We start from the raw sequence: 24,883 nt of genomic DNA on the forward strand, positions 1-24,883 counted from the left end.
TGTAGGGTCTGATCAGAGCCTGAAGGTAAGGATGCACATGCTGCCAGTAACCTAATTATGTCCTCACACATCACTCCAGTGGTTGTCACTGCCATGCTTTTATCAGCTCTGCGGAGTTGGAAGCTTACTGTCATCTTGCAGCACTCAAATTTGTTTTGAGTGTTTGACTTCTTTAAAATGTGTGATCAAACCTCCCTGTCTGTACAGAGCCACCACCCTGGTTCCACCTGAAGAGGAACAATTACCTTGTTCACCGACTGCTCTTCCTGTAAGTGCTGAAGTTCTGTTTCTTCAGAACAGTAGCATATGAAAAAAGTTCAAAGAATCCAGTCGTTTGAAGTCTTTTGTGTTTAATTACTGAATTTTACAAAGCAATGCATGTTTGAAACATTTACAATCATTTTCTTCATGTGTTAATGCATGTACAAATCCTCCCAACCAGGTGTGGACTTTAAAGCTCTCATTCAGCAAAAAGACAGGACAACGATGATCTAAAATACAAAACAAAACATAGTAACTGTACATCCACCATACATTAGCTTGCATTCACTCACTCAGTCTGATCATATTCTTCTCAAGCACACTTTTAATGTCAGTGGTTAATCAGAAACAAAGGCACATTCACTCTGTACCGTCCTACTGTAACTAGCCTCATAATTAAGGTACCAGACACCTAAGAATCAAGCTACATTGGAGGGTATCACAGCCAGTTTACAGTGAAATATGTACAACATATTGACATTTCATTGATGTTCTTGATAGACAAACAAGTGAATAAGTCAATAAAATACAGGGTTTTGGGTGTATCAGATCTTCAGTTTGCAGTAGAACAAGCTTTCATGCTCCGGTATTTGGTTATTAAGTAGCAGGTTTCCTCAGTTCTTTTTGTGAAGAAACTTCATTTTACTTCCTAAAAGACACAAACAAAATGCAAGTAAGAACTGTTCACATCATGCAATTCTTTTTTTTTTTTACACACTTCGATGACATTTTCCAATTAAGCCGACATCTGCAGCGTTTACTGTGAATGTGATCTCCATGAATGTCGGGGAAATTATATAGTGCCTCGGATGGAATCCCGGCTTTAGACTACATCAGGAATCATCAACTAGATTCAGCCGTGGGCAGATTTTTTCTTGAGCGGATGGTTAGGGGGCCGGAACATAATTACAAATAAGTTGTAGACTGCAAATTGACCGCAAGAAACCCAAACAGATATAATATTTGACTAAAATATAATAATTTTGAACCTTGCTTAGGTTTGTATACGATCACATATATCTCTTTATAACGTATGGGAATAATTTGGAACAGATTTCCAAAATGTTAATCACTTGTAGCTGATTTGCTGGTACCTTTACTGTCTTTTATGTCCAACAATAAAAAAAAATTTAAAAAAAAACACCCATCAGTTGGGGAACCCTGGACTACATGGTGCTCATTACTACATCATGGCCAAATGTGAATAGGCTTCTTTTAGACCAAAACTTTGTATCATCCTACATTTTAAGTCAGGTTACGATTTGTCCCAGTGGTAAAGTAGACGGGAAAGGTCTGTTGAGGGGAGATCTTTTCTATGTTTTAAGTGCAGATTCTATTTTATTTTATTTGAGAACTCACCTAGCCCTTTGAGGAACTTGTTCACTCCACTCTGCTCTGTGTCTGGTAGCTCTTCCAGGTACTGCTCCACCCTCTGCTCAAAGAGTCCTGACAGAAACACAACAAAATGACAGAATAACATGAGGCAATTATTAACATTATTACGTTATTAATGTTATATTGTGAGGTAATGTTACAGTGCAATATATCAGGGAAGGCATGTTTTGGTATGGGGTGAAATACCCTTCACTGTGTGACCAGGAGATGGCACTGAATACCCAGCTAGAACCACTGTCAACTAGAGGTCCGTACCAGCACAGGTTTGAGAAGATCCCTTTAGGGATTTTGGACTACTTTGGTGGAAAGGTGAGGGGTGGCAGAGCCTACCTCTAAAGAGGATTTCTACCAATCATTACAGTTGACATATTATTTGTGTTATGATGAACTACAATGAATCCATTTTAGGAGGACAGGACACACGTAACGTTATTATCTCTTTAACAAGTAGACAGGACCATACCATTACAGACTGTTGTGTAGGGGTGGATTAACAGGGTCACTGTAGGTTTGCTCTACCTTTGGCCCGGCATTTCCGCAGCTCTCGGTCTTGGATGAACCCGGCAAACATCTGGGACTCCATGAAGACCCCCAGGAAGCGACGGATGCTCTTGGAGGCCACAGACTTGCGGAAGGCCTCGCGCTGGAAGATGCGTTCTCCGCGCTCGCTCTGGGTGAGGAAAAGGGAGTAGTGGCCGATGGTTTCCAGGAAGAAACGGATGAAGGCCTCCGACACCAGGCTGTTCAAGGAGTTACACTCTACAGAAACAGACGAGACAGGATAGGTTAGTATTATGATGCTGAAACACACTTAATACATGTTCAATACATCTACAAAGAAGCAACACAATCTACAATGGAACTCTTTTTATGCTTGAGAATTGTGCTTGAGAATCAAGTAAAGCCTATATCATTTGTGGGAATGACACAAGAGTTATTTAGAGCTGATGTTTGACTGATAGTGTATTCATACGTAATATTAAACAAACACTACATTCTGAACACCAGTAACCTTCAATTCAGTGAGGTGAATCACCCATTCCAGGAGTTCTCATCACTCCACAGACAGTGTATTGCTCCCAGACATGTGCTGTACATGTTCTTGTTCACAGGGTTGAAACGTGGCCAGTGCTCTGTTGTCCTAATTTACACTCGTAACATCTGGTTTAGTAGAGAGTGATGATGTGTCCCTCGTTCACCTTCGGTCTGACTCGCTGTCAGAGTCCTGATTGATGATGTCATTCCTCTGCTCCAGAGCTAGCTCAAGAGCAGACTGGAGTTTCCGTGGCAACAACGAGGCCTCATCATCCATCTATACACACGCATAACAATTTAATTAGCGATAATAAACAAAAATATCAAATGATCAGTCCATATTATATTACAATAAACTTTCTGGTCTTTGTTACGGGGAGGTACTGGAGAATTGAGACCAACCTGTCTGATGAAGCGGTCAGTTCCCAGGTCCACCATCAAAGCCTGCAAAGGAAACAAACAAGTCACATATTTGTGACTCATTTCAGGAAACTAGGCGTATGTCGCACGTCACTACTTCACAGGAGAGGCATTTGAACTTAAACAAGTATTTTTTATCAAAATGCGTTTTTTGGCAGAAATGCATTCTGGAACATGTGAACTTTCATGTGCCTCAATAACAAACTTTTATTCCATCCGTAAATACGAATAAAATTGTTAAATTACGAGCCTAATTGGTTTAGCTACGGAAAAAGACAGGAACCATCCCACTAGCCATGATTGGCTGAGATAATGGATGGGCTGGACATGCCGAGAGATGAGTTTGGATTGGTCTGACATGTAGCATGCTTCTGTCTATAACTTGAACTGTTCAGTATGTGTTTATAGTCCTTTCTACCGCACCGTTTATGAAAGATATAACGTTAGCCATCGAGAACTGCAAAAGTTTTGCTACTTTTCTCAACAACATTGATGCCCTGAATTTAGCAGGCGCTATCAACAGATCAGTTGGAAAAAGTGATGGGCTACTTTCTGCACAGGCCACGGCCAGTGTGAACCGGAGTGACTTTACACAACACTGGCCAAACAAGATGTAGCTACAAACAAAACAGAGTTAAATGGTTCCAGTCTGTCGTGAAGCATTCACCCATGTATACAGATAAGAGTCTAGCAACATTGTCTGATATTATCAGTTTCTAATTTTGTCAGAAAGTCGTTTTCATTGCAAGTTAAAGCGTACTGTTCGCTATCTAGCGAACATTAGCTTACTGGCTCGCTAGCTAACGTTAGATCTGTGTAGTAATATTATTTGAATCAGAAAACCATTTTCATTACTAGTTACAGCCTAATGTTAGCTAGCTAACATTGAACCTAGTTGGTTAGCTTTAGCTACCTGCAGATTCATACTACAGCTATGACAATGTTTGTATTGGTAGTAGTAGAAGCCTCATCCAAGGCATTACACTATAATTATATCTTCCCTCGAGTTGGGATTATGCTGGTTCATTGTTTAGCTAGCTAGCTACATGTCTAAACAAAAGACTCCACTTCGCCAGATGATTACATGACCCATCAAGTTAGCCAGGGTGATTACGGCCATCTATTGTATTTCATGAACATGTGCACATGTCTAGACAACTGTGGCCCATCCACTTAGCTAGATGTGGCTGGGGGGTGGTTATAGCATTTCCTTCACATGACCCATCAATTTAGACAAGTGTGTCGGGTAAGTGTCATCTAATAATTATAAAATATTTTATCTGGACACTTTCTGTTTTTGATATTTCTACTATGCAAGTAACTATTTCACTGTACCGTTTACACCTTCTGTATCCTGTGCATGTGACAAATTAACTTAGATTTTATTTATTTAATATAGTGTGTGTTTACCAGAGACAGTAATGTGAAGAACAACATGACCTGCACCAAAGTCAGATTAGGATATAGGCCAAGGACTAGATAAAGTGTATATTTACCTGGAGTTTTTCTTTATTGTAGGCTACTACTTTTACAACTTTTAGTCTTGAAATCTTTGGTTGTTTACTAAACTGCTCACTCTGTTTAGCACATGGCCTCACATATGAATCCTTAAAGAGATGGGTGCTAAGGCTTAAGAATGTGTCAACGATGCTGAATGGGTGTAGACAAAGGAGAGCTTTCAGGAGGTGTACCAAAACATTCAAGGGCCATTTTCTCAAAAGTGGGGTTACAAGTTTATCAACTTTCAAAGCAGAATTACTTTCCCATTGTTCATCAACTGCAATGTATGATATACCATGTTCTAGCTCTGAGGCTCTACTTTTATCCAATGTAAAAAAAAAACTTTAAAAAAAAAAAACTATTTTGCTCCATAAGACCGAATCGAGGTGGTCGATCACATTTAGGAATCTTCAATCAAATCCAGGCTTCTTCCATGTGCATACAGTGGAATCCCAATGCCCTCTACAAATAAATCTAACTCTCCATCAAGAGAAAGACAAGCTCTTCCAGAAGTTGGAAGTGTTATACCAGCGTTAAAACGAGATCTTTAAAAGCACTGAAAGGATACTTGAGGAATTTTTATTGAGTCGATCAGCAACATCAAGACAGATGTAAACAGACAACAGATGCTGTTGACAGGCCATTAAAAGCCCTATGTTAAGTATGACAGACGGGGTGAGATGGTCTTTTCACTCATTCCACGGGCTGAGGGCAGATGCTGCTGACTTGGACTAACTGTGTTAATGGCAGAGAGCTGGGCTTTAAGAGGCCTGATGGCTTCTCCTGCCAGGCTTTTAGTGAGAGACAGAACCTCCCTCCCAGGACCCCAGAGTGGAGGGCTGAGGCTGCCCTGGCATGGGCCCTGCAGGCAGCAGCAGCTGCCAACTGCCAAGGCCACATTCACTGGGGGGTTTAGGCCAGGGTCAGCCACACTACAGCACATTGAGGCAGGAGGAGTTGTTGCTACTTTAACGAGGACAGATTCAAGTGATTTCCCCCTCTTTCCACTGTGCCTCGGCAAATCAGCGCTCCGTTCCAAGAATGCTGCAGAACAGAGCAGAACAGTCCAGCTGGGAGAGCAGAGAAGCAGACGCGTCGTCTTGTCCTCCTCTCTCTGTAATTGGTGACAAAACTACTGCAGGTCAACGTCCTGTCAGACTTTGACCACAGCGAGACTGCTGGACAGCACTGAACAGGCAATTATAGCTATAGCAGGCCTCACACTTTGTGTGGACTCTGACAGCTCAATATTGGGAAGCTCATGGCTTGAATTCTAATACTCAATACTGGGAGCCTACAGGGTCCATGGGCAGCAAAACAGAGGAAACGGGTCATATTACATCCAGCGCTCTGAGAGAATTTGAGCTGACCTTTCGAAAACACAATGCTATTGCTCAATGTGTGACTGTGAATTTAACATGAGACTGATTTAGAACTATCTCTGGTATGTAGCGCTGAATTAATAGGGGACATTTAAAAAAAGTTTGAGGGTAAAATTGCTCTGAATCACTGGAAAATAATTGTTCAGATGGTCCAACAATTGACAAGAGGGCATTCTTTCAAATTAGCCTGTGACAGTCATCATGAGAGTGTGGTTTCATCCTGGACCCAGGGGTGGTACTGGGTCTCTGAGGGAGGTTGGGAGGAGCACCATTATAGCTGTCTCGTGAGATGTCCCACTTACTGTATATCCGGATCCCTCTGAATCTGTCCCATGGCTGCACCAATCAGCCAAGAGGATCAACATTCTCTACGCAATTCTCGTCAGAAATATAAGTCCCTCATTGGGTAAATGTTTAATGAAAACAAGCAGGGTAATTGACTGTGTAATATACTGTAGGTTGTTGTGGGCGTTCTACTGCTGACCAGTAACAGGAAGGCAACTCCCCAGCCCAGTGTCTAACAGAGAGATGGAATGTGACAGTGGAATAGCCTCTAATCTGTAGCCTCAAGCAAACCAAATCAGAGGCACAGAATGAGGAGGAGCCAATACATTAAACCTGATCAAAGAAAAGCAAGACAGTGGGAGACAAAGGGGAAAAGCCAGAGAGAGACAGATGGAGAAAATCAAGTACCAACCTCTTCCACAGGCAGGTCTTTGAGTTTGGGCAGTGAGCTGGACAGGAGCCCCACCAGGAAGGGTGTGGGGCAGCAGACGATGTCCACCATGGAGGCAGGCAGGACGGGGATGAAGGTGTGCTGCCAGGAGAAGGGATAGAGCAGAGCCACCACCGCGTGGATACAGCTGGACAGGGTACTGCAGAAGGGAGACAGACAACCAGAGAATTACATATAGAATCACTATATCTAATCATTTTAAGATCTCTATGGAGACAGTCAACATCAGATACAGCTGGACAGGGAGGGAGAGAGACAACATCACTCACCTTTACAATCACAACACAGAACTGCAGGGGGCCGATCAGCAAACCAGATATGAACACTGTTAGGGGAAAACATGGGGATGCCAGATTTTCCATCAGATTGCCCACTTTATCCTGACCTTTGAAAAGGGAGTGGTGGGTTGTGTTTTGAAGTGAACCCTGAATACTCCTAAAACAACAGCCAGCAGCGGACAAAGAACAACAAACAGATGCAACAAAAATGTGGACTCTCATGTTCTTCTATAAAATACAAAATAAAACCTTATTGAGATTTGTTTAAAGTTCATCATTATCTTCCTCTAATATCAAGAAGAAAGCCAAATGAGAGCGTATTACTTAATGTCATAAGTGAACCAGTCTTTCCAACATCCAAACCAAACAACAACCTGATCCTCTTTTCCTTGAAACAATTACTTTTGTATATGTGAGGTGAACCACTGCAGCTATGTACCCTGGCTTAACACCACGTTCCTTCCTCCAGTTGGTCTAAGGGACAGTCTGAAATCCATTCTCAACAGGCTGTTCTTTCTCTCCAACAAAAGAAGAAAATAAGAAAAAGGCAGGAAAGGAAAGGATAGAGCAGAAATAAATCACTCCTCCTGACATTCAGCTGCCAGGAGACTGATGTCTGGACAAGACTTCACATTGGAGCAGCCAGTGGTGGAAAAAATACCAAATTGTCATACTTGATTAAAAGTAAAGAGACCTTAATAGAAAATGACTAGAGTAAAAATGAACGTCAGCCAGTAAAATACTACTTGAGTAAAAGTCTAAAAGTATTTGGTTTTAAATATACTTAAATATCAAAAGTAAATGTAATTGCTAAAATATACTTAAGTATCAAAAGTAAAAGTATAAATCATTTGAAATTACTTATATTAAGCAAACCAGACGGCGCCATCTTGTTTTTTTTAATTTACGGATAGCCACGGCACTCCAACACTCAGACATCATTTACAAATGAAGCATTTGTGTTTAGTGAGTCTGCCAGATCAGAAACAGTAGGGATGACCAGGGATGTTCTCTTGATAAGTGTGTGAATTTGACCATTTTCCTGTCCTGCTAAGCATTCAATATGTAACAAGTACTTTTGGGTGTCAGGGAAAATGTATGGAGTAAAAAGTACATTATTTTCTTTAGGAATGTAGTGAAGTAAAAGTAAAAGTAGTCCAAAATATGAATAGTAAAGTAAAGATACCCCCAAAAACTACTTAAGTAGTACTTTCAAGTATTTTTACTTAAGTACTTTACACCACTGGGAGCAGCAGACAGACAGACAGGTTCACCCATGGCAACCATTAAAACGTTTTCATCTTTTACATTTCCACCTTTCCCACTGACAGTGTAACACCCTTAACCACACAGCCCACAGCTAAGGCCTGCTCTATAAACATCTGTGACAGGCTGAGTACACTAGGCACTGCCACTGTGGCAACACACAGTAGGACCACTCCCTTACCCTCAGAGATGGGTTGGGTGTATTACAATAGTTTAACAAGATCTTGAATCCGTTTGATATTACCCAAAACAGCACCCTTGCCGCTGGTGAATTTTGACAGCTGTGGCTTAACACAAAATCACAAATAGTATGTCGTCTTTCTCACGGTCCCAAGCTTGTTGACAGTGGCCGACCCGCCTCCCCTCTGTCCCCCTGCACTCCATACAGTCCATGTACACACAGATAGAGAGGGAAAATAAACCATGAGGCCCATCAGAAACACACAGATACCACAACTCTAAATCAGTGGGGACCAAGACCAAGACTAACCATCAAACGTGGTATGCAAACACTCCACTTAAGATGAATGCAGTGTTAATAAGGAATGTTTTCCATAGTTGTTCTCTTCAACAGCAGAGGGCATATTCTACCAAACACACAGTACTCCCACTACAAATAGGTGTCCACGCTGTATCACAATGTCAATGTTGATGTGAATACAGCCTCTCCTTGACGGAACCTTTATCTTGTTTTAGTACAGTTTACTGTAAATAGAGCTATGAGTATAATGGCAAGTTTTTCTAGTTAATGAACACTGTGAAGCGAGACCAGTATCTACATGGCTCAATAATTGCAGCCCCATGGTCTGTTCAGGTTTCTTATTCACTCATCATAACATAGAGCAGAAAGCAGTCTCAGTTTCACGGTCTGATTTTTATTTGCAGAAGGAGCTGATCACTTTCAACAGAGCCAGTCTCCGGGGTTTGACATGTTCAAACAGGGAGTGATGGGGCACAGCTCTTAGAACCTCAGCCACATGCTAGACAGAGCTAGCGCTGCAGAGGAGAGGACTGATACCATGAGTATCACTTACACACTCAGTCCTGAGGGAAACACTCATGGGAAAAGATGAACTTGCAATAAAAACACCATCTCTGCCCAGAGCTGCCAGTCAACTCTCTAAGGCTGCGTGCCAAATGGCACCCTATTCCTTATATATTGCACAACATTTGATCAGAGCTCATATTGGTAGTAGTGCACTACATAGGGAAAAGGGTGGTTTTTGGGACAATAGGGAAAAGGGTGCTATTTGGGACGCAGCCTAAAGCAGAAAGGAATGGCAGACCTTTACAGACTAGGTCATAACAAAACCATGTCCACTTAAGTTTAGAGGATCCTAACTTTGCTTTGTGATATTTTGCATTTGGGGTTATATAAGCATGTCAGATCAGGAATGGTTGGCCTGGGTCTGCCTGTGGCTGAGCATGCAGATTCCCAGGAAACTCTCAGGATAGACAGGCTTACTCTGTCAGACCCACAGGTGCAGGATGGAGAGTCCCAGTGTCTGCAGCACCATCCACCAGCCCAGACGGGCCCATTTCACCCTAGGACAAACACAGGCCCTGGCAGGAGCATCAGTACACCTGTTGCCTAACAGCTCCTAATGCTGAAGCATATATACTCTACATATTTTTCAGGGTGAGAATGATGAATGAATTTGTACATCGGGAGGGACCGGGGGAAAAAAGTGAGCGCAAGAGAGGGGTGACCTGGGGAGCTCTGATAAAGCACTGCAGTAGAGTAGAGGCACTTCCAGAAGTTGCACACATGGGGAACATTTTTAGTAGCCTAGGGTCTGGGATTTTGTTGTTGTTGTGCCTTTTATAAATGCATTTCATGCAATTCTGCATCATTTTACATGACTGGAGACTTTGGCAGAATCTTTTTTAATATCTCACAAATGGTCGAAATGACAAGCTACTTTGACACTGACACACTGAGATCAATAAAAATGACCTTGTCTTGAATCCATCAATAGCCTAGGCCTAGGTGTGTGGAGACACACATATTGTAGGCTACAATATGAGGTTGAAATTATAGTCCTAAAAATGCTTTCCAGTTTCACTGACTCAATAACCCAATCATGCGCAACTCACATGCCGGTGATGGCCGATGTGTTTGTGCCAAAAGTCTATATCTCTCTCTTGTTTTACTTTGTAAAACAATATTTGGAAGTTGATCAAATATTTTAGTAGCCTACAGCAGACAGATTAGAGTCAGGAGAATTAACGTTGAGGAAACTCAAATGAACTTTGATCGCTTTTATTAGGATCCGGCTCAAATTAAGCAATGATGAGAATGATGATTGAATTTGTGTGCATACTGCTCATTGGTGCATTTTGTGTGTGTGTATTATCTATACAGAGCTGAATCTTAATTGATGTATGCTCATAACTCAACTTCTCCCATTGACATCCCTGCTAAATGATGTAAATATAAAATAAGTAATGAATCAACCCTCAGTCCTCATCTAGCAGAATGTTTAGTATTCACATAGAGCTCCAATGTCTTTCCCCCACTTCCTCTCCATAAGGATCTCAAGTCCCCATCTCGGCCTAAGCTTGGACTCCCTGGTATGAACAGTTGCAGCGGAAGCTGTTGAAGAGTAAGATCAGGCTTCCCTTGGGCAACCCTACACATGGTCCTATTGAATCCAGTGCTTCTTGTGGGCAGCTTTGTAGTGTGTGTATATATTAATAATAATAACAATAATAATTATAGGAAAGTCAGATGCTTGGCCTCTGGTTTCCCTCATCTGAGTTTCCCTTTTCAGTCTCACAGAAATCTTTGACCTATGTTTCCACTATGTTCATCCACTCCACCTTTGGGTGTTAGAAATACACACAGGGAACGAGTTAAGTTGTTGTAGGTTGTTTGGTGCGGTGCCAGCATTGCTCAGTGTGATACAACAGTGTTCAGGAGTAATAAGGGACTAAATAAACTGTTCAGCATGTTCCCAGATTAGAGCGGTACACTGTAGCTACCTCCAGTGGCTCACTTTAACAGCCTGGGGTTACAGATAGACTGCCATACACCATATAATACGGCTGCTGGAGTCTGGAGCAATGGGCTCTTCCTGAATCTACTGCAAACCCCAGTCATTTCAACAGGTGGTAGAAGAAGATTATGAATGGGGTGTGAATGGAGGATTTTAAACAAATAAAAATGCAATACATCTGGTGACTACCATGGGTTAGTTTGAAGTTTTCTGATATTACAGTGAGCGGTGTAAGGGGAAACTAGGTACAGAAAGCAGCCTTCCTTCTCCCCCTCAGACAACAAGAGCCTGATTAATTCACCATGACCATGAGAAAAGCTTTCAGAGGCGGTCTTTTGCTCTGCCTCTGCACCCCCCGCTCTTTCTTTCTCCCTGTTTCTCCCTCTCTTACCCTCTAGCTTTCTCCCTCTCTCCCTCTCTTACCCTCTAGCTTTCTCCCTCTCTCCCTCTCTTACCCACTAGCTTTCTCCTCCCTCCTCCCACTCATACACACACTACCTACCCCCAACCCCCTGTCTCTTCTACTGTTGGCCTCTCATCAAATACAATAGAAACATTGACTTATTAAAGCACTTCAGTAATCGGAAACTACCTCCATGCTCTCAGATTGGCCCAAAAAAAGAGAAGCGATTCAATCACCTCTACACCCACAGGCTAGGCTGAAAATGGGAAGGTTAAGACAACAAAGTAATTCCATGCGGAAGCGTTCGAAAATAAACACATTAAATGGGATCAGCTCCATTGATATCTACTAGCGCCGTTGCTAACTAGCAATGCTGGTCCCATGAATTGCAAAGAGTTATGGGATATTAGAATCCTCTTGTCTTAACCTGTATATTTTGAACCTAGCCCACAGGCAAGCCCTAACAATAGAATGGCAGGGAAAGTTTAGACCCGCCCATTTAGACTCACAGGCAGATCAAACAAGCCTAAACTCTCTCTGTGGTGGTAACCCTTCTCTCCCTAGACCCATAATAACTGGAAGATTATGTTTACATTATGAGCACTGCAGCAATCCCAGCACAGAGCCTTCAGGTAAATCTGGTTAAGCAATTACAGACTGATGTAACCGATGATGAATTTATGTAATTAGGCATCAACGTTGTTATTACAGCAGCCATTTGCTGGTTAATCAGCATCAGTTCTGAGTAACTGTCTGTCTGGCTGTTTGATTTCACAGATAAGCAGCAACATGTCTGATATAAAGCATTTTGAAAACGTTTTGGTGAGACATACCAAGACGCTTTCTTTAGGCAAACGACCCGTTGTGACCCCTTAAACAAGTCACACACAGCCTACAGTACAAATAAAGGGTTAACGCAACAGTACACGTAGTCCCGCTGTAGCTTGAGTTGGTAGTGCATTGCGCTTTGCAATGCCAGGATTGTGGGTTCGATTCCCACGGGGCCAGTATGAAAAAATATTACTGTAAGTCGCTCTGGATAAGAGCATCTGCTAAATGACTAAAATGTACATGTAACCCCGTAGGCTCAGCCCTAATTTACTGGCCCCATGGCTAATGGCCCAGAACAATGCCTAAGGGTCAGTAGTGCCTTATAACATAAGCTTTATACCTTGTCTGTAATTTGATATTCGCTTCTCATGACCATTTGTTGATCTTAGTCGGCTAAACGCATTATACTTGATTGCACATGGTTTTACCATAATTTCAAAAAAAGTCAGATAAACATAAAAAAAAAACGAAGGTTGACGTGTAATTAGCATATTCTAATTAGCATATTATTAATAATAAAAAACAAACAATTGTCAGTTTAAGCTAGAGATATCTGTTTGTTTGCATTGGATGCGTCTCAATCCACCGCATCCATCTATGTCGCACTTCCGCATCTGCAATGAAAGGTGACAGAGCTAGAGCTGTGTTTTTCAGACCATGAGACATCCTGAAAATCGGTCTTCTCGCAAAATCGTCTGTTGCGTCCGAACGGTTTGGCCTACAAACCTCTGTGGAAAGATGAGACTCTCACAAACACGATGGTGTTCTCCATTTTGCTCTACTTGTCACACCCTGATCTGTTTCACCTGTCTTTGTGATTGTCTCCACCCCCTCCAGGTGTCGCCCATCTTCCCCATTTTCCCCAGGGTATTTATACATGTGTTCTCTGTCTGTTGCCAGTTCGTTTTGTTTTGTTAAGCCTACCAGCGGTTTTCCCCTTGCTCCTGTCTTTCTCAAGTTCCTGTTTTCTAGTTTTCCCGGTTTTGACCATTCTGCCTGCCCTGATCCAAAGCCTGCCTGCCATTCTGTACCTTTTGGACTCTGTTCTGGATTACTGACCTCTGCCTGCCCTTGACCTGTCGTTTGCCTGCCCCCTGTTTTTGTAATAAACTTTTGTTACTTCGACACTGTCTGCATCTGGGTCATCTCCTGAAACATGATACAACTGTATATATGGCCCATTGTTTAGTGCCAAAAATTAGGGGTTAATAAATACATGTAAAAAAAAAAAAATATGTTTGCTGATCTTTCTTATTTCTCTCAGATATAGGACAGACATTTCAGAACAAACATCCTTTTATTTTTTTGGGGGGCCTATCTGTTGTTCCATGTAGTGAATCTGTTATTCAATGCGTTTGTATGGGCTAACAGCAGTAAGGCCAAATAAAAATGTTAATCAAATCATATTTTAATATATAAGGGGTCTCAAAATTCTAAATCAAATAGCAAAATGATCCTTGGTATGACCTTCTTAAAACAATTCCATATAGCTTAGTAGAACCCCCTCGGCTTAGACAGGACTTAGACTGTTTAGCGCCAACAATAAGAGGTTAAATACATGTAAAAAAAAAAAAACTACAATAATAATAATAATAATAATAATAATAATAAACATCTGATTTTTGGGGGGACCATCGTGTTCCAGTAGTGAATCTGTTATTCAATGCATTTGTATGGGCTAATAGCAGTAAGGCCAAAAATAATTTTAGCTTTTTTGTCATACCCATGGTATACGGTCTGATATACCCCTGCTTTCAGCCAATCAGCATTCAGGGCTCGAACCATCTGGTTTAAAAAATAATATTATATATCAAATATTACCACAGTACAACCCAGTGTTGACACATTCCCTAACATGGCCTGTTTGGTGTTTTCCCTCCCTCAGACCCTTCTCCTATTGATAACATTACACCCAGTCATACATCATGTTGTGTTGGAAGGGAATTTCTGGGATTGGAATTGTGTTCTCTGTCTCCAGCGGGACCAGACCCTTTTACCTGTGAAGTCAGTAGAGGGTCTCTCCCTTCTCCCCAACACGGGCCCAATGACGCCCAGAGTGGCTCCGAATCCTGTTTTCAACGGGAACTGAGACACAGGGGGTCTGGTCCGCTTCTGGGGAGCGCTGATTGTGTTGATACAAAGCAGGTTTTATGATATTCAAAAAAGTCATAGTGTATGGTTTTCAATGAAGTTATAATATTGAGCAGGGCTGTAGTACTGTAGTCTGTTCAGACTCATGGTGCTGATTTTCAGTGTTGTTAACTAACAGTACCTCAGACACAGACTATTCGATCCAGCTCTCAAGTCCTTGCTGCTGTTCACGAGAGCCCTTAGAAATGGGTGACTGATTAACAATCTTTGGGTGATGTGCCAACTGACATGAACCCGGGAGTCGTGTCGTTGTCTCAAACGGCAGAGTGACGACAAAAACAGCTTTTTCGGAGTCCCCCTGGGTGGAGAGAGGGCTGTAGTGAACAGGCCAGGCAGGGACCAGGGAATGAACATGGCGCCATCAGTCATACAGTGACAGTGAAGCCATAGATCAGAGGGGAGAGTCGCTGCACACAGGAAGTACATTCCTTCCCCTCACAGTCACTGCCCCCCACTGATGTTTGTTTAAACTGTCCTCTGATATGTAGAGATTACCGTTCAACACAAACCTGCCCCCCTCTAACAGAGCCCCTCAGCCCAGAGTGCTGTGCTATAGCCAGGGGCAGATTGCTGTGCCTGCCTGGTGGGACTCTGGCTCCTTGGAGACCCCTAGCTCCATGTTATCGGCCCCACCCCACCCTGCCTGCTGTGGTTGGACAGTGGCCCCCGGCAGAGAGATGACCCACTTCTGGAACCACATCAGTTGTGAGTCCATGCAGGGAGAGTTCCATTACTCCATGATGGTAGGTGCGGTCCAAGATGGCTACACCGATTAATTTAACAGTTCTAACCCTGTCCCCGCATGCTAAACCCGTTAAGCACCAACTGACAAAGCCACAGTAGAAGGCTGCTATTTTCCGTGCAGATCGGGTGAATGGCAAGTAGCTCGACTGAGGAATTAAATCTGGCATCAACAGTTAGGGTGAGCCAGAGTGCACTGGCAGAGTGGCAGGGCAATCCCCACTATTGTAACTGTTATACATACTATGTAAATAATCTCTCTTTGAAGTTAGTCCGTTCTTTAAAGTTCAGGATATGTCATCTCTGTGAGAGGAAATGCACCAAGACATGTGAAACAGTGTTATGATGACGGTATCATAGTCAGTCTGTACTTTACAGCCATGTGTCCAGAAATATACAGATAGAGGAACCCTGAGCTCAGCAATGAGGTGGGTCTGAGAAAACCTTTTTAAATTGAACAAATCCAGTCAGGCCTCTGTGTGAACGTAAACAGAAAAGGGAAAATGTACAAGAGCATGCGATAAAATCCCTCTCATTTAAGGCAGATGTTATTGTAATGGAGTTAGAATAGGTGGATTCACTGCAGAAAAAGACAGTGGACTTCAGCGATAAATGAGGAGGGATATTATTGCTAACATACAATGTAATCCTAGACAGCAATTTATCTCACTCCTAGCCACCATGTGTGAGAAGGATGAAGTATTCTAGGAACTATTTTTACCATTTATAGCCTAATGTCAGAGGGTTAAGATCTTTGTCGGGCGATAACCTTACACTAAAATATGAGCAGGCCTTCAGAGCTCTACGTATCAGATTTATCTGTAAATACTGTAGTTTCAATCATTATTTAAAAATGACAACAGCGTTTCAGAACTACCTAAACAAAATACTTCCTCTAAAGGTATTATTGAGCATTTCACTTGGCACAAGTAACTATCATCTAACATCTACAAGTTTCAACAACCCCCACCTGCCTCTAACAAGGCATGACCATTAGTCAGGTACAGCTTCCCATGAGAAGGTGATTCAGTTCTCTCTCCATCTTTACTTATCACTAGAAGGGTTACTAACAATAAGTCTGGCCGCTCACCTGAGTTTATCAGCCACAAAGATGACTCTGCGCTCCAGCAGCAGGGAGGCGAAGACCTGCACCACCTGACGCACACTCAGGCAGCTGAAGAGACTGTCAAAGTCTACATGCTCCAGTCTGGAGTCCATGGGCCGCCTCAGCTCAATGACCTGGGGAGGAGAACACCACCTGGGGTCACAACCTGGGGTCACAACCAGTCATACATTCACAGAGGTCACAGGTCATGCTCAATTAAGCATACATCTCATTATCTTCATGCATCATCCTTCTTTGCTGGAACCTTAGTAACCAAGGGCTGATGTGTCTCTAACCTCATTCCCTGCTCCAGGCAGGAAGGTCTTGACTTTGATGGTCTTCCCCGGCGCTGGGAAGGGTGACTCCATCAGACTCCTCATGAAGGGGTAGACTAGGGCTGCAGAGATCCCCCTCCGCCTCTCCACCTCATCCAGGATCTACATACAGCACAGGACAGGGGGTTGAGAGTTAGACCACACTGCAGACACAACACTCAATTTTTTAAACAGAATGTCCCAAATTCCCTTAATTTTTTTATTTAACTAGGCAAGTCAGTTAAGAACAAATTCTTATTTAGAATGGATTGTGATACAGCCTGGAATCGAATCAGAGTCTGTAGTGACGCCTCTAGCACTGCGATGCAGTGCCTTAGACCGCTGCGCCACTCGGGAGCCCCAATATAGTGCCTTAAGGACCGTGGTCAAAAGCAGTTAACTAAACAGGGAATAAGGTGTCACTTGGGATGTAGATTGAGAGTCCTAGTAATAGACCAAGACCAGTACCTTCAATCAGTATGGCCAGTGAAGATAGAATGGAAATGGTAGCGTGTTGCTGTCTGAAGGAAAGCTCCTGCTAATGTCTGGAACCAGGCTACCTTTGCTCCTTTTGACAAATACAGTATGAATTTCTTTCTGTGGCTGTCTGATATGTGTGGAAAAGGGCAAAGGAAAATCCCACCCAATATGCCCATGTGTTTGTCTGTTTCAGACCTGCCTACTCCTGTCTGGAAAGTCTGTTGGAGAGAGACACACACTCACATTAAGGGTCATATGATATCACCTCCACTCCCCACACACCCTCTGTTCCCGGTGAAATCAAACACTCCCGTCTTTCTCGCCTTAACTAGAAAAGCACTTCAAACTCCTTGGAAAACATTTCCTCTCTCACCTACGCAGCTCTCAAGCCCTCAAAACGGTGCCTTCTGAAACCTACACCCTGCCATCTGTATGAGGGCTGTTCAACCCTCACTGTTGAGGTGCCCGTGCTGTCACAAGACAGAAACAATCTATTGTATTTATGCATCCTTTTAGCCCTAAATGAATATGAAATGAAACTCACAGACAGTTTTTGGCACATTTTAGCACTCACGACACAGTAATAAAAAGTTATTTCCATTCATTAGATACGTCTACTACCTCTTAACTGTTTCCCTTAACACGGGCCTTATTCACTTCAAATACACTCTTCATAGAGGATTCATGAGGAGGCAGATAAGGCATGGAGAACTTAAACACAATGAGCACTCTGTTTCATGTTATCTCAACTCACGAACAAGTGAAGGAAACAATTTAACTGGGAAATCAGAAAGAGAAAAAAGCAGAAAATAAGGTTTATGCTGAACAGGATGCCTTTGAGTGGAAATGCTGGCACAGCCTCAACTAGCTCACTCCTGGGAACACTGGCCTCGGCTCGACTCAGAGACAGGTAACCGCAACAATGGCTAAACTAGGGTGTGTGTGTGTGTGTGTGTGTGTGTGTGTGTGTGTGTGTGTGTGTGTGTTTGTGTGTAAGCATGAACTCACCTTAGAGAACAGGTGGAAACAGCCCAGTCGGCTGATGACGCAGTACACCTCAGGAAGGCGAGGCCCTTTCCCACTTGGCTGGAACAGGGGCACAAATTAAGAGTCGTCAGTCACTGGGGAAGAGAGGCTTATAAGGTGACACAGACAGTAATATGGCAATAGATACTAAGATAAATAGAAAGGGGGCTTGGTAGGGTTTATATGCAACATCAATGAGAATATACTGTAACAGTATCATACACACAAACATGATAAAGCCAACAGCTTAATTTGACCAAAGCTATGTGGTGTACTTGCTTTTATTCAGATAAAGCACCAGGTTAGTTCACAATCAGCTTTGGTTGACCAAATATTTATAGATTTGTCCTTTCTGCTGCTGGTGGACGTCTTTAATCTGGAGAGACTGAGGCTTCCCATTGTAAACTAAACACAGGTGCTGCAGTCTCTACACAGTTAATGATCACCTCTACCCTCCACACTAAACAATCACACACCAGTCTACTCTGGAGCCAACCAGGCCTCCTGGATCTATCCATCTCCAAACACACACACACACACACACACACACAAATTAACACGTGCATACATATAAAGAAATCCCGATCCACTTGTCCATATTAGGTATGCAATTTTCTCCTCTGCTTTCTCCAAATGGATGATTAAATCAAGCATGTGGAGCTTGGTTAAAGTCCTTAGGAATGCGTTGCTCATGCCAGCTCCTTAGACTTCCACCAGGGAAGGAAGGAGCTGGGTTACCGGAGAGGAGAAAAGTAACCTCACACTCTCTCACAGCATCAGGAGTCGTCTGATCTACAGCTACTTAATGTCAGCAACTACTGAGCTCAATACAATCAAGAAACAGTCACAACTGAATTTAAGACTACGTGACACATAAATACAGTAGGCTACTAAAACACACTGACAAACCCTACAAAACATACACACTGTGTGAATGTACACATTCTTGGGCATAACAGTGACATAAAAAAATCACAGCAAGCACAACATCCCACACAGCCATACGTTCTGAACTCAAGCCAAATGTGGGCTCATTATAAAACATCAAAGGACTAGAAACCCTTACTGGCGGGTTGTGCTCTACAATGACTAACTTAGACATTTCATGGTTTGTTTTTCGTCATTCTTCTCCTGAGAAACTCTCATGAAACAGAAGGAGTCCAGTTATACTAGGATTAATCCCGACCGTGTTGAAAGGCAAAAACAACCAAGCTTTGTTACATACGGCCATTAAAATTCACTTTATTTACTTTCTCTCCTACTCACACCCAGCTTGGTGACGCAATAACTCCTCAATGGTCCCACAGGAAAAAAACATCAGTTGTTCAGATAAAAAAAACCTTGTCAAAACAAACAGGGCTGGCTCAGCAGGGTGTGAACAGAACAGGGACCAGTGAACTAATGGTGGCTTACTTACCAGCAGACGCCTGCAGTACCCAAACCTCCTGCTGCCATCCTCTCCAGTCAACATGAACGAGAAGGTCTCACTGTACCGAGAAACACACACACACACACACACACACACACACACAGAGACACAGACACACAGCCTCTATTATAGTCAAACCAGCATTCAGATTGTAGAGACTGAACAGTGATCAAAGGAAACATAGTGTTGGATCTCATTCCCACTTTAGGGTTGGTGAAGAAGTACAGTCTCTGTGGCGGAGAGAGAAGACTGTTTTAGGGACCCACGTTGTCAGGAGTAGGAGTGAGAGTAAGAGTCTACCAGGAATTCATGGAGATAATGGCATTAAATCTCTGTGTTTTCTTCCTAATTTTACTCGTTGATATTTACACGTCTAATCATACTATCGATTTGGTAGTTTTTAAAAACTTTAATCTATATATGAAACACTTGTGCATCCCAACTGATTAGTGCCCATCTGGTTGTAGCAAGGAATGGGACTAATAGGCCAACAGTGTGGTGGTGAGCTTTCCTCAGTGATGCAGTGGGGTTGTATAGTAACCCATACTGTACCTCCTGCTGTATTCAGACACTGGGGTCCAGTCCTTGGCATCTGGAAAGCAGAATTGGGGATGGCTTTGAGTCTCTGCTCTGCCTCCCTCATCAGCTTGGTGGGCACTCTCTCAGCTGTGAGACGAGACAGAAAGGAACAGGAAACGCCTCAGTCAGAAACAGACCCAGACGCTTACAGTCTACTGAGTGTCCTCTTTACAGGGTCCCCAAAAACCTCCCCTATAGTACGAATAAATTACCAGCCTAAGCATTCTCCCACACAGGGTCAGCGCCTCCTCCCCTTATCATTACCACCAACCCCCCTCTCCCCCCCGACGTCATTGGGTCAGGCTTTTCTCTGACAGAGAACCAACATACCGACATCTCCCAGGGGATTCTATCACTGAACCAAATCTTAAATAACTTAAAAAGAGATCTTTGAGTAAGCAAACGCTATGTACCATAGAAACCGTTTCCTGGTTACACCACTTACTGTCAATAAACTCCCAAAACTCCCTCAACTCGTATGTTACGGCCATGACCCTACTCTTCCGCAATCTCTGCATCTACAGTGCCTTCAGAAAGTATTCACACTCCTTGACTTTTTCCACATTTTGTTGTGTTACAGCTTCAATTTAAGAGAATTTGTGTCACTGGCCTCCACATAATAACACATAATGTCAAAGTGGAATTATGTTTTTAGAAATGTTTACAAATTAATTAAAATGAAAAGCTGAAATGTCTTGATTCAATAAGTATTCAACCTCTTTGTTATGGCAAGTCTAAACCAGTTAAGGAGTAACAAGTCACATAAGTTGCATGGACAGAAATGTTGTTTAACATGATTTTTGAATGACTACCTCATCTCTGTACCACACATTCGATTATCTGTAAGGTCCCTCAGTCGAGCAGTGAATTTCAAACACAGATTCAACCACAAAGACCAGGGAGGTTTTCTAATGCCTCGTAAAGAAGGGCACCTATTGGTAGATGGGTAAAAAAAACGAACAGACATTGAATATCCCTTTGAGCATGGTGAAGTTATTAATTACACTTTGGATGGTGTATCAATACACCCAGTCACTACAGTCCTTCCTAACTCCAGTTGCCAGAGAGGGAAGGAAACCGCTCAGGGATTTCACCATGAGAACAATAGTGACTTTAAAACAGTTCAAGTTTAATGGCTGTGATAGGAGAAAACTTGAGGATGGATCAACAACACTGTAGTTACTCCACAATACTAACCTAAATGAAGGAAAGAAGAGAAGAAAAGAAGGAAGCCTGTACAGAATCAACATATTCCAAAACATGCATCCTGTTTGCAATAAGGCACTAAAGTAAAATGGCAAATCATGTGACAAAGACATTAACTTTATGTCCTGAATACAAAGTGTTATGTTTGGGGTAAATCCAGCACAACACATCACTGAGGACCACTCTTCATATTTTCAAGCATGGTGGTGGCTGCATCATGTTATGGGTATACTTGTTATCGTCAAGGACTACAGAGTTTTTTTTAGGATAAAAATAAACGGAATATAATAATAATATAATATGTCATTTAGCAGACGCTTTTATCCAAAGCGACTTACAGTCATGTGTGCATACATTTACGTATGGGTGTCCGAAACCCACTACCCTGGCGTTACAAGCGCCATGCTCTACCAATTGAGCTACAGAGGACCACAAGCACAGGCAAAATCCTAGAGGAAAACCTGATTCAGTCTGCTTTCCAACAGATACTGGGAGTCAAATTCACCTTTCAGCAGGACAATAACCTAAAACACAAGGCCAAATATACACTGGAGTTGATAACCAAGACAACATTGAATGTTCCTGAGTGACCTAGTTACAGTTTTGACTTAAAATCGGCATGAAAATCTATGACAAGACTTGAAAATGGCTGTCTAGAAATGATCAACAACCAACTTGACAGCTTGAAGAATTTAAAAAATTTAATGTGCAAATATTGTACAATCCAGGTGTGCAAAGCTCTTAGAGACTTACCCAGAAAGACTCAGCTGTAATCGCCGCCATAGGTGATTATACCATGTATTGACTCAGGGGTGTGAATTTTTATGTAAATTAGATATTTCTGTATGTCATTTTTTTTATGTGCTAAAATTTCAAAAAACATGTTTTCACTTTGTCAATATGGGGTATTGGGTGTAGATGGGTGTGATTTGTTTGTTTAAATTAATTTTGAATTCAGGCAGTAACACAACAAAATGTGGAATAAGTCAAGGGTACGTAGCCGGCCGCGACCGGGAGACCCATGGGGTGTCGCACAATTGGCCAAGCGTCGTCCAGGGTAGGTGAGGGAATGGTGTAACTGAGTCAGGTTTGTAGGCTTCCTTGCTCGCACACGCTTTTTCAGTTCTGCCCACACATTTTCTATAGGATTGAGGTCAGGGCTTTGTGATGGCCACTCAAATACCTTGACTTTGTTGTCCTTAAGCCATTTTGCCACAACTTTGGAAGTATGCTTGGGGTCATTGTCCATTTAGAAGACCCATTTGCGACCAAGCTTTAACTTCCTGACGGATGTCTTGAGATGTTGCAATATATCCACATAACTTTCCTTCCTCATGATGCCATCTATTTTGTGAAGTGCACCAGTCCCTCCTGCAGCAAAGCACCCCCACAGCATGATGCTGCCACCCCCGTGCTTCACGGTTGGGATGGTGTTCTTCGGCTTGCAAGCTACCCCCTTTTTCCTCCAAACATAACGATGGTCATTATGGCCAAACAGTTCCATTTTTGTTTCATCATACCAGAGGACATTTCTCCAAAAAGTACAATCTTTGTCCCCATGTGCAGTTGCAAACCGTAGTCTGGCATTTTTATGGCAGTTTTGGATCAGTGGCTTCTTCCTTGCTGAGCGGCCTTTCAGGTTATGTCAATATAGGACTCATTTTACTGTGGATATAGATACTTTTGTACCTGTTTCCTCCAGCATCTTCACAAGGTCCTGTGCTGTTGTTCTGGGATTGATTTGCACTTTTTGCACCAAAGTACGTTCATCTCTAGGAGACAGAACGCGTCTCCTTCCTGAGCAGTATGACGGCTGCGTGGTCCCATGGTGTTTATACTTTCATTCTATTGTTTGTACAGATGAATGTGGTACCTTCAGGCGTTTGGAAATTGCTCCCAAGGATGAACCAGACTTGTGGAGGTCTACAAATTTTTTTTCTTTTTCCCATGATGTCAAGCAAAGAGGCACTGAGTTTCAAGGTAGGCCTTGAAATACATCCACAGGTACACCTCCAATTGACTCAAATTATGTCAATTAGCCTATCAGAAGCTTCTATAGCCATGACATCTTTTTCTGGAAATGTCCAAGCTGTTTAAAGGCACAGTCAACTTAGTGTATGTAAACTTCTGACCCACTGGAATTGTGATACAGTGAACTATAAGTGAAATAATCTGTCTGTAAACAATTGTTGTAAAAATTACTTGTGTCATGCACAAAGTAGATGTCCTAACCGACATGCCAAAACTATAGTTTATTAACAAGAAATTTGTTGAGTGGTTGAAAAACAAGTTTTAATGACTCCAACCTAAGTTTATGTAAACTTCCGACTTCAACTGTATCAGCGCTCTCAGCATACATACTTCTGTAGGTCCAGTGAGTAATGTCTCAGAAGAGTTATCTACGAGGACCCCTTTCATGTTTAAATCCTCTCTCTCACTTAAAAAGGGAATTGACACTGCTGTCTGACCCATGACCAAGGGGCCCAAAGGGGCCAGAATACAGTTTGGGTTGTTCCCTTACCTTGGGGAACTGGTAGGTGACTTCGGGGGAGAAGGAGTTCTTGGTGGGCTTCTTCTTGAGGGACACCACCACAAAGTACTCAAACAGCTCCCTTTCCTGCCACTCAATCAGCTGCAGCTCCAGTGTGCGGTAGCTAGGGGCCCGCCGCAGCATTGACTGCAGCTTCAGCAGCCTCTGGGTGTGGGCTGGGGAGAGAAGAGAGAGGGATATGGACAGTTCAACCTTCAGTACAGGGTTGTATTGACACAATGTATAGCCCAAATACTGTGTACTACACACAACTGACATCACTCACAGCTAATAGTGCAATACAAGCCCTGCAGTCTGACAAAGAGCTTACAGTCCAAACATTATTGGAACATATTTAGTCAATCAAGATGTTTCCAAAACGCTGTTACAATGTAAAAGGAAAATGAAATCAAACATTGTAGGAACTTCCCCCTGAAAACTTTGCCAGGCTGTTCCTGGCATGTAAAAAAAAAAACATTCACGAAATGCTTTAAAAACCAAACAAATGGAGGTTAAATGATTGTTATCTCTAACCTACCAAAAGCATTCTGGGAACCAAAACTTAACTGGATTTAAAACGTTAGATGGGTTTCCACACACTGATTAAACCTCTATACTCACACATGTTTATCCTCACACAGTCCAACACATAACAACCTAAACACAGATTAGAGAGAAATACAAACCTTATAGTTCACCATAACTGTCATCACAGATGGCTTGTGTTTAAAACAGAGTGAGAACAGAATCAGCAAAGAGTTCGGACACAGTGCATTTAAGAATTATTCGAAATAATGACTTTGTATAGTCTATAGC

The 24,883-nt window shown here is 42.5% G+C and overlaps 1 pseudogene; it reads right to left on the reverse strand.

Annotated features, from left to right (window-relative positions):
* Positions 1-591: 591 nt before the first annotated feature.
* Positions 592-24,883, reverse strand: part of LOC123486038 — a 36,526-nt pseudogene continuing 12,234 nt past the window's right edge.

This window comes from Coregonus clupeaformis, unplaced genomic scaffold, assembly GCF_020615455.1.
Source record: "Coregonus clupeaformis isolate EN_2021a unplaced genomic scaffold, ASM2061545v1 scaf0965, whole genome shotgun sequence".
Taxonomy (NCBI): domain Eukaryota; kingdom Metazoa; phylum Chordata; class Actinopteri; order Salmoniformes; family Salmonidae; genus Coregonus; species Coregonus clupeaformis.